Source organism: Bos grunniens, chromosome 29, assembly GCF_055505025.1.
Source record: "Bos grunniens cultivar Pamir isolate PY7600 chromosome 29, Bosgru_T2T1.0, whole genome shotgun sequence".
In the NCBI taxonomy this organism is placed as follows: domain Eukaryota; kingdom Metazoa; phylum Chordata; class Mammalia; order Artiodactyla; family Bovidae; genus Bos; species Bos grunniens.
The window spans coordinates 46670752-46684674 of record NC_141193.1 but is presented as its reverse complement, the minus strand read 5'-3'; positions in this window follow the sequence as shown (position 1 = coordinate 46684674).

Below are 13923 nucleotides of genomic sequence, written 5' to 3'. Positions count from 1 at the left end.
TAGAGTATGCACAAGTGAGTTGTGTCTGTGTAAGCCAAGATTATAAATATGTGTATACCAAAATGCTAGTAGGCAATAGAGATTTTCTGGGTGAATCTCACATTAATCATTTCTAGCTTTTTTTAATGTGTATATTTGCCAATAATATTTATGTGCTGTTTAATTATAGAAAGTGAAAGAAAGTGAAGTTGCTCAGTCGTGTCCAACTCTTTGCGACCCCATGGACTGTAGCCTACCAGGCTCCTTTGTCCATGGGATTTTCCAGGCAAGAATACTGGAGTGGGTTGCCATTTCCTTCTCCAGGAGATCTTCCCAACACAGGGATTGAATCCTGGTCTCCTGCATTGTAGGCAGACGCTTTACCGTCTGAGCCACCAGGGAAGTCCTGTTTAATTATACCTACATGTTAATTATTCCCTAAAGCCCAAAATTTTCCCCTGAATTACAAACCTGGGTGACTTTAGTCATACTTAACTCTCTCCCCTGTTCTTTTGTGCCTCAATAGTCCCCAGATAGTACTCTTCTCTAGGGAACTGCTTTCCTGCACCTATATCTTTACATATTTGCAATTCCCAAACTGGAAAGCTTCATGTAATATCCTGTTTCAAATCCTAGGGCCTATCATAGTGCTTTGTAAATAGAATATAGTTACTGAATTGACTATGAATGAATGAATAATGAATGAATGAATGAATTGACTAATGAATGAATAAACTAAAAGCATTATTCTTTATTTTGTATGGTTTATGGAATTGTTTTATTTTAGATAAGGAGTGACATATTCAGACATATAATTTAAGATTTATTGGGAAGTATATAAAAAGTGAAATGCAGGCGGAGTGTTTAAAAGAGAGGAGGTAAGTATAAGGAATCACAGAAACCTTAGCCATCAATAAGAGGGTCTTTTTGATGAAGTGGTGCCTCCAAGGAATAATAAAAAATATCCCCAATGTTCCCGATATGCTATAGCTTTTAAAGATGTACATCACTTGGTATGATGACTGAGGGTGTCTCAGTTCAGTTCAGTTTAGTTCAGTCGCTCAGTCGTGTCCAACTCTTTGCGACCCCATGAATCGCAGCATGCCAGGCCTCCCTGTCCATCACTAACTCCCAGAGTTCTAAAATAAACCATTGCTGCCATCTTCTGGAAAAAAACATTTATACTTTACACCATTTAAGTTTCACTAAGACTCATTGAATCTGTAATTATTCAGTCTTTAAAAATAATAACTTTCAACTTGTTTTTTAAAAAGTTACACTTTGTCTTTTGAAAAGTAACTTAAAAAAAGTTGAAATAAACTTGTCTTTTAAAAAATAATAAATTTGAACTTAATGTTTAAAACTATTTCTTCTTTTGCCTTTATGTAAACTGACTTTTCAATTTACATGGACTTTTTAATCTATATCTTTTTTGGAATCTAATGCTGTCTTGTTCATTGTAATATAAATACCTCTAAATTAATTTTTATATTTAAATTTGTTTTTATTCATTTTTCCTCCAAATTCTACAAGCTAAAGAAAAATGTCAGCTATAAATTAATTGTGAATTTATTACCTTTTAGCTCCTTTCTGAGTGACTTCACTTTCACCTTTCACTTTCATGCATTGCAGAAGGAAATGGCACCCCACTCCAGTGTTCTTGCCTGGAGAATCCCAGGGACGGGGGAGCCTGGTGGGCTGCCGTCTATGGGATTGCACAGAGTCAGACATGACTGACGTGACTTAGCAGCAGCAGCAGGAGCAGCCCCTTTCTAAGTACATGAGTCCATTCAATTTATTTAATAAATACATACTGAGTGCATATCTTGTGTCAGTAATGTTTTAAGTGTTCAAGACATGGTAGTGAATAAAAGAGAAAATCTCTGCTTTCAAGGATTTTACATTTTAGACATATAAAGTGGATTTGTTTGTCTTGATGTTCTTTGAAAACATCTTTGTTATACACTATAACAAACTGGATAGAGTTTCTAATTCGGAAGGAAGGATGATATAGAAGAAACTGTCACTAAAATGGAATTTCTTCTTAGAAAATAACATCTCAGTTCTGTTCAATTCAGTCACTCAGTCGTGTTCAACTCTTTGTGACCCCATGGATGGTAGACACCAGGCCTCCCTGTCCATGACCAGCTCCTGGAGCTTACTCAAACTTATGTCCATCGAGTCGGTGATGCCATCCAGCAATCTCATCCTCTGTCATCCCATTCTCCTCCTGTCTTCAACCTTTTCCAGGATGAGGATGAGTCAGTTATTTGCATCAGCTGGCCAAAGTATCGGAGTTTCAGCTTCAGCATCAGTCCTTCCAATGAATATTCAGGACTGATTTCCTTTAGGATGGATTGGTTGGATCTCCTTGCTGGCCAAGGGACTCTCAAGAATCTTCTCCAACACCACAGTTCAAAGCATCAATTCTTTTGTGCTCAGCTTTCTTTATAGTCCAAGTCTCACATCCATACATGACTACTGGAAAAACCATAGCTTTGACTAGACGGACTTCTGTTGGCAAAGTAATGTCTCTGGATTTTAATACGCTGTCTAGGTTGGTCATAGCTTTTCATCCAAGGAGCAAGCATCTTTTAATTTCATGGCTGTGGTCACCATCTGCAGTGATTTTGGAGACCAAAAAAAAAAAAAAAGTCTGTCACTGTTTCCATTGTCTCCCCATCTATTTGCCATGAAGTGATGGGACTGGATGATCTTAGTTTTCTGAATGCTGAGTTTTAAGCCAGCTTTTTCACTCTCTTTCACTTTCACCAACAGGCATGATTCTCACCTTTCATTTCAGGAAGCTGTTGAAACTAACAAGGGCACCACCAGAGGTGGGAGTTTAAAAAATAAAAACAAATAATGGAGAATTTATTATAAGAAAAAGTACTTTCAAATTTTGATAGGAGAATTTAATAAGTTACTTCCATCAAGAATTGCAGTCTATATGAAAATTCAAATATGGGTAATGTTATGGTAACACCTGTTTCATGCCCCACCGCACACTCTCCTGGCCCATCATTGTATTCTAGTCTTTGTGGATGCAACTTAATGTCTTATTTCATCAGAATCAGGTTTCGTTCTCTAACCTCAGATTCCCCTGTGGCTGATATGTAAAATGCCCAGGGGAATCCAGTCACCCCTTCTGATGCTTATCAAACCTGAAAATGGTAGGAATAAACACGCAAGGGTGCAACCCTGACCAAGTGTCGGTAACAGTATGAAAAGGCAAAATGATAGGGTACTGAAAGAGGAACTCCCCAGGTCGGTAGGTGCCCAAATTGCTACTGGAGATCAGTGGAGAAATAACTCCAGAAAGAATGAAGGGATGGAGCCAAAGCAAAAACAATACCCAGTTGTGGATGTGACTGGGGATAGAAGCAAGGCCCGATGCTGTAAAGAGCAATATTGCATGGGAACCTGGAATGTTAGGTCTATGAATCAAGGCAAATTGGAAGTGATCAAGCAGGAGATGACAAGAATGAATGTTGACATTCTAGGAATCAGCGAACTAAAATGGACTAGAATGGGTGAATTTAACTCAGATGACCATTATATCTACTACTGTGGGCAGGAATCCCTTAGAATAAATGGAGTAGCCATCATGGTCAACAAAAGAGTCTGAAATGCAGTACTTGGATGCAATCTCAAAAACAACAGAATGATCTCTGTTCGTTTCCAAGGCAAACCATTCAATATCACAGTAATCCAAGTCTATACCCCAACCAGTAATGCTGAAGAAGCTGAAGTTGAATGGTTCTATGAAGATGTACAAGACCTTTTAGAACTAATACCCAAAAAAGATGTCCTTTTCATTATAGGGGACTGAAATGCAAAAGTAGGAAGTCAAGAAACACCTGGAGTAACAGGCAAATTTGGTCTTGGAATATGGAATGAAGCAGGGCAAAGGCTAATAGAGTTTTGCTAAGAGAACACACTGGTCATAGCAAACACACTCTTCCAACAACACAAGAGAAAACTCTACACATGGACATCACCAGGTGGTCAACACCAAAATCAGACTGATTATATTCTTTGCAGCCAAAGACGGAGAAGCTCTACAGTCAGCAACAACAAGACCGGGAGCTGACTATGACACAGATCATGAGCTCCTTATTGCCAAATTCAGACTTAAATTGAAGAAAGTAGGGAAAACCACCAGACCATTCAGGTATGACCTAAATCAAATCCCTTATGATTATACAGTGGAAATGAGAAATAGATTTAAGGGACTAGATCTGATAGAGTGCATGATGAGCTATGGACTGAAGTTCATGACATTGTACAGGAGACAGGGATCAAGACCATCCCCATGAAAAAGAAAGGCAAAAAAGCAAAATGGTTGTCTGAAGAGGCCTTACAAATAGATGTGAAAAGAAGAGAAGTGAAAAGCAAAGGAGAAAAGGAAAGATATAAGCATCTGAATGCAAAGTTCCAAAGAATAGCAAGAAGAGATAAGAATGCCTTCCTCAGGAATCAATGCAAAGAAATAGAGGAAAACAATAAAATGAGAAAGACTAGAGATCTCTTCAAGAAAATTAGAGATAACAAGGGAATATTTCACGCAAAGATGGGCTCAATAAAGGACAGAAATGGTGTGGAGCTAACAGAAGCAGAAGATATTAAGAAGAGGTGGCAAGAATACACAGAAGAACTGTACAAAAAAGAGCTTCGTGACCCAGATAATCACGATGGTGTGATCACTGACCTAGAGCCAGACATCGTGGAATGTGAAGTCAAGTGGGCCTTAGAAAGCATCACTATGAACAAAACTAGTGGAGGTGATGGAATTCCAGTTGAGCTATTTCAAATCCTGAAAGATGATGCTGTGAAAGTGCTGCACTCAACATGCCAGCAAATGTGGAAAACTCAGCAGTGGCCACAGGACTGGAAAAGGTCAGTTTGCATTCCAATCCCAAAGAAAGGCAATGCCAAAGAATGCTCAAACTACAACACAATTGCACTCATCTCTCATGCTAGTAAAGTAATGCTCAAAATTCTCCAAGCCAGGCTTCAGCAATACGTGAACCGTGAACTTCCAGATGTTCCAGCTGGTTTTAGAAAAGGCAGAGGAACCAGAGATCAAATTGCCAACATCTGCTGGATCATCGAAAAAGCAAGAGAGTTCCAGAAAAACATCTATTTCTGCTTTATTGACTATGCCAAAGCCTTTGACTGTGTGGATCACAATCAACTGTGGAAAATTCTGAAAGAGATGGCAATACCAGACCACCTCAACTGCCTCTTGAGAAACCTATATGCAGGTCAGGAAGCAACAGTTAGAACTGGACACGGAACAACAGACTGGTTCCAAATAGGAAAAGGAGTATATCAAGGCTGTATATTGTCACCCTGCTTATTTAACTTCTATGCAGAGTACATCATGAGAAATGCTGGGCTGGAGGAAGCACAAGCTGGAATGAAGATTGTTCGGAGAAATACCAATGACCTCAGATATGCAGATGACACCACTCTTATGGCAGAAAGTGAAGAGGAACTAAAAAGCCTCTTGATGAAAGTGAAAGAGGAGAGTGAAAAAGTTGGCTTAAAGCTCAACATTCAGAAAACGAAGATCATGGCATCTGGTCCCATCACTTCATGGGAAATAGATGGGGAAACAGTGGAAACAGTGTCAGACCTTAATTTTCTGGGCTCCAAAATCACTGCAGATGGTGACTGCAGCCATGAAAGTAAAAGACGCTTACTCCTTGGAAGGAAAGTTATGACCAACCTAGATAGCATATTCAAAAGCAGAGACATTACTTTGCCAACAAAGGTCCGTCTAGTCAAGGCTATGGTTTTTCCAGTGGTCATGTATGGATGTGAGAGTTGGACTGTGAAGGAAGCTGAGCGCCAAAGAATTGATGCTTTTGAACTGTGGTGTTGGAGAAGACTCTTGAGAGTCCCTTGGACTGCAAGGAGATCCACTGGTCCATTCTGAAGGAGATCAGACCTGGGATTTCTTTGGAAGGAATGATGCTAAAGCTGAAACTCCAGTACTTTGGCCACCTCATGCGAAGAGCTGAATCATTGGAAAAGACTCTGATGCTAGGAGGGATTGGGAGGCAGGAAGAGAAGGGGACGACAGAGGATGAGATGGCTGGATGGCATCACTGACTCGATGGACAAGAGTTTGAGTGAACTCCGAGTGTTGGTGATGGACAGGGAGGCCTGGCGTGCTGCAATTCATGGGGTCACAAAGAGTCAGACATGACTGAGCGACTGAACTGAACTGAGCTGATGGTAACACCAGTTGAAATAACTCACACTCAGAGTAACATAACGCTATGATATTTAAAATATGAAATTATCATTTCTAGTTTCTCAGTATTTATTTATATTTTGTTCCCTCCTTTGTTTTGTAGGAATGATTTCAACATATTTTTGTTTCTAATCTTTGTTGTTGTTTCTTTTTTAATTGCACTTTTCCAAAGCGTTCAAAAGCTGAAGGGTTTCTGAGAATCCAAATTTTAAAACTATTTCAGTTAAAGATGTTCAACCCCTTTTGAAAAATGTAACCAAATTTTGAAAGAATTATTTACAAAATATGCAATATTATTATATGGTATTTATACTGGTTTACAGAGTAGTAATTAATCACATTTCTAGGTGAAAAGACAGCCTTCAGAATGGGAGAAAATAATAGCAAATGAAGCAACTGACAAACAACTAATCTCAAATATATAGAAGCAACCCCTGCAGCTCAATTTCAGAAAAATAAATGACCCAATCAAAAAATGGACCAAAGAACTAAATAGACATTTCTCCAAAGAAGACATACAGATGGCTAACAAACACATGAAAAGATGCTCAACATCACTCATTATCAGAGAAATGCAAATCAAAACCACTATGAGGTAACATTTCATGCCAGTCAGAATGGCTGTGATCCGAAAGTATACAAGCAATAAATGCTGGAGAGGGTGTGGAGAAAAGGGAACCCTCTTACACTGTTGGTGGGAATGCAAACTAGTATAGCCACTATGGAGAATAGAGTGGAGATTCCTTAAAAAACTGGGAATAGAACTGCCTTATGACCCAGCAATCCCACTGCTGGGCATACACACTGAGGAAACCAGAATTGAAAGTGACACATGTACCCCAATGTTCATCGCAGCACTGTTTATAATAGCCAGGACATGGAAGCAACCTAGATGTCCATCAGCAGATGAATGGATAAGAAAGCAGTGGTACATATACACAATGGAGTATTACTTAGCCATTAAAAAGAATACATTTGAAGCAGTTCTAATGAGGTGGATGAAACTGGAGCCTATTATACAGAGTGAAGTAAGCCAGAAAGAAAAACACCAATATAGTATACTAACGCATATATATGGAATTTAGAAAGATGGTAATGACAAGCCTATATGCAAGACAGCAAAAGAGACACAGATGTATAGAACAGTCTTTGGACTCTGTGGGAGAGGGTGAGGGTGGGATGATTTGGGAGAATGGCATTGAAACATGTATAATATCACATAAGAAACGAATCGCCAGTCCAGGTTTGATGCAGGATACAGGATGCTTGGGGCTGGTGCCCTGGGATGACTCAGAGGGATGGTATGGGGAGGGAGATGGGAGGGGGGTTCAGGATTGTGAACACATGTATACCCGTGGTGGATTCATGGTGATGTATGGCAAAACCAATACAATATTGTAAAGTAAAAAAAAAATAAAATAAAAATGTGATTGATGCAGGGAATTAAAAAGAGAAACTGATATTATGATAAGGTTGGTCTTTTTTTTTTTTTGATTCAACATAGGCTTCATTACAAAAAAAGAATTCAGTTATTCCATGTAAGAAAATTTGTAAATTCTGACAGTTTTCTAATGTAATTAGTACACCATCACAGCTTAAATAAATAAAATTGTACATGCACAATTACTAAGCCCAAATACATTTGTGCCTCATAAATTTCTGAATTTGATAAGAACAGTGTTTGTCTCATGATGTTGTGCTCCAACAAAACTGGTATTCATATTGTCACCCTCTAATCTATATATAAAATGTATGCATGCATGCTAAGTCGCTTCAGTCATGTTGACTCTGGGCGACCTCATGGACATCAGCCCACCAGGCTCCTCCATCCACAGGATTCTCTAGGCAAGAATACTGGACTAGGTTGCCATCTCCTTCTCCAGGATAAAATGCATATGCTATATTTGAAAGCTAGGTTATCACTGCAAATTTCAAGTTTCTAAATACCTAGACCTCATATTTTTGTGATATGAAAATATATATATAACCACAACTTCAGGTTATTTAGTAAAATAGCAGAATAGTAACACCACATAATTTGTAAAATGGAGCTAAAACATGTGAATGCAAATCTGCACCCTTGAATTATTTCATCAGTGAACAAGGAGGAAAAAAAAAATTAGGCTTTTATCCTAAAAAAAAAAAAAAAATTGAATTAAGGAAAACAGAGGAAATAATACATGAAACAGAGAAGATAATAATTTAATAGAATTGAATAGAAAACCTAAAAATAACCCAGAGTAGGTATACCTGTGTTTTCATAAACAGTATTATGGGAGTAGTTGCCTTAATGATCCTAAGTATAAAAACACTGGGAAAAAAATAACACCAAGAAAAATATACACAAATTTGACTGTATATTTTATGTATAAAATATACATAAAATTAAATATTGCTTCATGTATCAAAAAAAGATAAATAAGAAAGGCCAACTATGAATAAATTTTTTAATGTTTATTTTTATATTTTAAAATTATACAAAATTCTCTTTACAACTAAAATAAAAATCTTTAGTTTTCCAAAGAAAATGAGTAAATATGAGTGGTGAATTCACAAAACACAAAGAAAACAAAATTATTAATAGTTATAGTACTTAATGAAGGATGCTATGAATTTAGGACTTTCATGTACTGATGACTGGAGTGTAAATTTGTATAATCTACCTAGAAAGTAACATAGCTGTATATTTCATCTTAAATATGTTCATACTGTATTGCTAGAAACTCCAGTTTCAAGAAACTAGGCTGAGAAAAAAGGAGATATAAATATTTGTATATAAGAACGCTAATCATATTATTATTATATTATTATATTATGCCAAAGCCTTTGACTGTGTGGATCACAATAAACTGTGGAAAATTCTGAAAGAGATGGGAATACCAGACCACCTGACCTGCCTCTTGAGAAACTTATATGCAGGTCAGGAAGCAACAGTTAGAACTGGACATGGAACAACAGACTGGTTCCAAATAGGAAAAGGAGTATGTCAAGGCTATATACTGTCACTCCGCTTATTTAACTTATATGCAGAGTACATGATGAGAAACGCTGGGCTGGAGGAAGCACAAGCTGGAATCAATACTGCCAGGAGAAATATCAATGACCTCGGATATGCAGATGATACCACCCTTATGGCAGAAAGTGAAGAGGAACTAAAAAGCCTCTTGATGAAAGTGAAAGAGGAGAGTGAAAAAGTTGGCTTAAAGCTCAACATTCAGAAAACGAAGATCATGGCATCTGGTCCCATCACTTCATGCGAAATAGATGGGGAAACAGTGGAAACAGTGGCTGACTTTATTTTTCTGGGCTCCAAAATAACAGCAGATGGTGATTGCAGCCATGAAATTAAAAGACGCTTATTCCTTGGAAGGAAAGTTATGACCAATCTAGATAGCATATTCAAAAGCAGAGACTTGACTTTGCCAACAAAGGTCCATCTAGTCAAGGCTATGGTTTTTCCAGTGGTCATGTATGGATGTGAGTCTTGGACTGTGAAAAAAGCTGAGCGCCGAAGCATTGATGTTTTTGAACTGTGGTGTTGGAGAAGACTCTTGAGAGTCCGTTGGACTGCAAGGAGGTCCAACCAGTCCATTCTAAAGGAGATCAGTCATGGGTGTTCATTGGAAGGACTGATGCTAAAGCTGAAACTCCAGTGTTTTGGCCACCTCCTGCAAAGAGTTGACTCATTGGAAAAGACCCTGATGCTGGGAGGGACTGGGGGCAGGAGGAGAAGGGGATGACAGAGGATGAGATGGCTGGATGGCATCACCCACTCAATGGACATGAGTTTGGGTAAACTCCGGGAGTTGGTGATGGACAGGGAGGCCTGGTGTGCTGTGATTCATGGGGTTGCAAAGAGTCAGACATGACTGAGGAACTGAACTGAACAGAACTGAATCATATTATTATTTACAAAAAAGAAACATTGGAAACTATATTATGGTAACTACAGAGAATGCCTATTGTCTAAGAACATATTGATATTTTTGGGTGGCAATGAAATTGGATACCGTTCAGTCATCCTATTTCTGTGTGTGCTCCTGCTCAGTTGCTTCAGTCATATGTGCCTTTAAGACTAGAGACTGTAGCCCACCAGGCTCCTCTGTCCATGGGATTCTCCAGGCAAGAATACTGGAGTAGGTTGCCATGCCCTCCTCCCCAGGATCCCAACCCACAGTTCAAACCCGTGTCTCCTACGTCTCCTGCATTGCAAGTGGATTCTTACCCACGGAGCCACCTGGGAAGCCCACTATCTGTAGAACATTTCTAAGTAAAAGTAGTTTTCATTTACTGAGCACCTACCATGGGCAAGGCAATGTACCAAAGAACCTTACAAGTGATCTCCATGCTTTTAACATTTACATGATCTCTTTATAATTATTATTACTTCATTTGACAGAAGAGAAAATTGAAGTCAAGAGAGATTTCCTGAAGCGATTAGTCTTCTAGGTTCTATTTTGCAGAGCTAGGTCTGCCGCCAAAGGTCTACTTTTATTTTATAGCACTGCTTTTGCAACATGGGAAAAACCTCAAGATGGTATGTAAGAGTTAGTGTATGGAGGGGTGGGGTGGGATGGTTAAAAGCTGGATTTGAAGCTATATAAATTATGCACGTTTACCACCACTAAGTTTCTTGAACCATTCCTGGCAGTGACCGCTGGTGTGTAGGGGTGGAGAGATGTGTGATTGGGGGTGGAGTGGAATGCACGGTCTCCATACTTTTCTTACTAATTTAACTGCATAGCTTATTAAAATACCAAGATGAGGAACATAAACTTCCAAATACATTATGAATCCAGCCTTTTGTTTCTTAACACTCATACCATTACTTGCCTGGGTGGGGGTGGGGAGGAAGGGGAAACCACTGGAAACAATTTTATCAGTTATTTTAATGATGTCAGTACTTATTGATGAGTAGAATTATTGATTTTTTTTTGTACAGATGTTTTTCAGTATTCTGTATTTTCAAATTATCTATTATAAGCAATTATTATTTTCCAATTGTAAAATGCTATAGTTGAAAAAAAAACTGACAATAAGCATTAAAACCATTTAAATGAGTTAGCTTACTGATAGACCTTTCAATGTTACAATGATGCTAGTCAGTCATTTCAGTGGCTCAGTCCTGTCTGACTCTTTGTGACCCCATGGACTGCGGCATGCCAGGCCTCCCTGTCCATCACCAACTCCTGGAGTTTACTCAAACTCACGTCCATCAAGTCGGTGATGCCATCCAACCATCTCATCCTCTGTGGTCCCCTTCTCCTCCTGCCTTCAATTTTTCCCAGTATCAATGATGCTAGGATACTCAGAAAACAGATTTGTCCACAACCCAAACTTTTTAAACCTCTTTTTCATCTCTTCGCTCACATCCATGGCTGGTGAAAAAGCAAATTAATATTACCATTGGAAACAACTGACTATATACTTAAAAGTTCTGAAGCTATTTTAAAGGACTGCAAGTGCATATGCATGCTCAGTTGCCTCCCACTCTTTGCAATCCCATGGACTATAGCCCACCAGGCGGCTCTGTCCAAGGGGTTTTCTAGGCCAGAATGCTGGAGTGGGTTGTAATTTCCTCCTCGAGAGGATCTTCCCCACCCAGGGATTGAACCCAAGTCTCCTGTTTCTTCTGCATTAGCAGGTGGACCACTGAGCCACTTTGAAAGACTTTTAAAAGACTTGTGCTGTGTTGTGCTTAGTCAGTCAGTTGTGTCCGACTCTTGGAGACCCTATGGACTGTAGCCCACCAGGGCCCCCTGTCTATGGGGATTCTCCAGGCAATAATACTGCAGTGGGTTGATGGCCTCCTCCAGGGTATCGTCCCAACCCAGGGATCATACTCATGTCTCCCTCGTTGCAGATGTATTCTTTACCATCTGAGCCACCAAGGAAGCCTGTGAATCCTGGAGTGGATAGCCTATCACTTCTCCAGGGGATCTTCCCAAGCCAGGAATCGAACCAGGGTCTCCTGAATTGCAGGCAGATTCTTTACTGTCTGAGCCACCAGGTAAGCATTTAAGAAACACTGATACTACTTACTTATGAAATATCAATGTTACTTATTGATATTGACATTTTGATTGTTCAGTATATGTTATCAAGAATTTGCTATCATTTCAAATACACCAAGTTTGCGAAATACACAAGTTGGAGCTAGGGTTATTTGCGTGTGCCCCTTAATGTATCACTACACTTTTGATACTCTTGATGAAGAGTATCAAAAGTCTTAGTAGAGGATCCAGGATTGGAGAATTCAGCATTGCAAACTGGTTAAATGGAAGTTAACATGAAATAGTAACAATCACCCGAGCATCTTAAAGCAACAGTGCTTCCCTGGTGGATCATTGGTAAAAACAAATCTGCATCTGCCTGCCAGTGCAGGAAACGCAGGTTCAATCCCTGGGTCAGGAAGATCTCCTGGAGAGGGAAATGCAACCCACTCCAGTATTCCTGACGGGAGAATCCCACGGACAGAGGAGCCTGGCTGGCTACGGTCCTTGGGGTCACAAAAGTCTGACATAGCTTAGCAACTCAACAATAATTTCGAGCAATAGTGACCATTTGAGCACTGTCACTGAATATTTTCCTTCGATATTCTGATTTTCAACTGCTTTGTATTTTCCGTGTGATTTGCCCTCAAGTCAGAAAACTAAGATAATGGCATCTGGTCCCATCACTTCATTGGAAATAGATGGGGAAACGGTGGAAACAGTGTCAAACTTTATTTTGGGGGGCTCCAAAATCACTGCAAATGGTGATTGCAGCCATGAGGTTGCAAGACGCTTGCTCTTTGGAAGGAAAGTTATGACCAACCTAGATAGTATATTGAAAAGCAGAGATATTATTTTGCCAACAAAGTCAAGGCTATGGTTTTTCCAGTGGTCATGTATGGATGTGAGAGTTGGACTGTGAAGAAAGCTGAGTGCCAAAGAATTGATGCTTTTGAACTGTGGTGTTGGAGAAGACTCTTGAGAGTCCCTTGGACTGCAAGGAGATCCAACCAGTCCATTCTAAAGGAGATCAGTCCTGGGTGTTCATTGGAAGGACTGATGCTAAAGCTGAAACTCCAATACTTTGGCCACCTCATGCCAAGAGTTGACTCATTGGAAAAGATTCTGATGCTGGGAGGGATTGGGGGCAGGAAGAGAAGGGGACGACAGAGGATGAAATGGCTGGATGGCATCACCGACTCGATGGACATGAGTTGACTGAACTCCGGGAGTTGGTGATGGACAGGGAGGCCTGGCGTGCTGTGATACATGGAGTCTCAAAAAGTCGGACACGACTGAGCGACTGAACTGAACTGAACTCCGTTATTGAAACCGCTCCCGATGCCTACACCTTCTCCACGCTTCCGAGATCGGAACAGTGGAGACGGGGGGATTGTACACCATCCAGCTCAGTTATTAAAGAAGAACGTTCCGGGAAGAGGAGTCAGAAAGGCTGCACGACCCTCATCTCGTTCTCAGAACGATCAGGAGCCAACGTCCCAGCCGCGCGTAGATGCCTCACCCCAGTCCGAAGAGGAAGGAGGTTGCTGGGCGGCGGCGGCGGCGGGGAGCGGGGCGGTCTCCGTGCTGCGCGGAGGACACGCGACCCGCAGAGCCGAGGGAGGCGGGGCGCGCCCGGAGGCCCAGCTTCCGGCCTGCGAGGCCTGTCCCGCGAGTCCCCGCGCC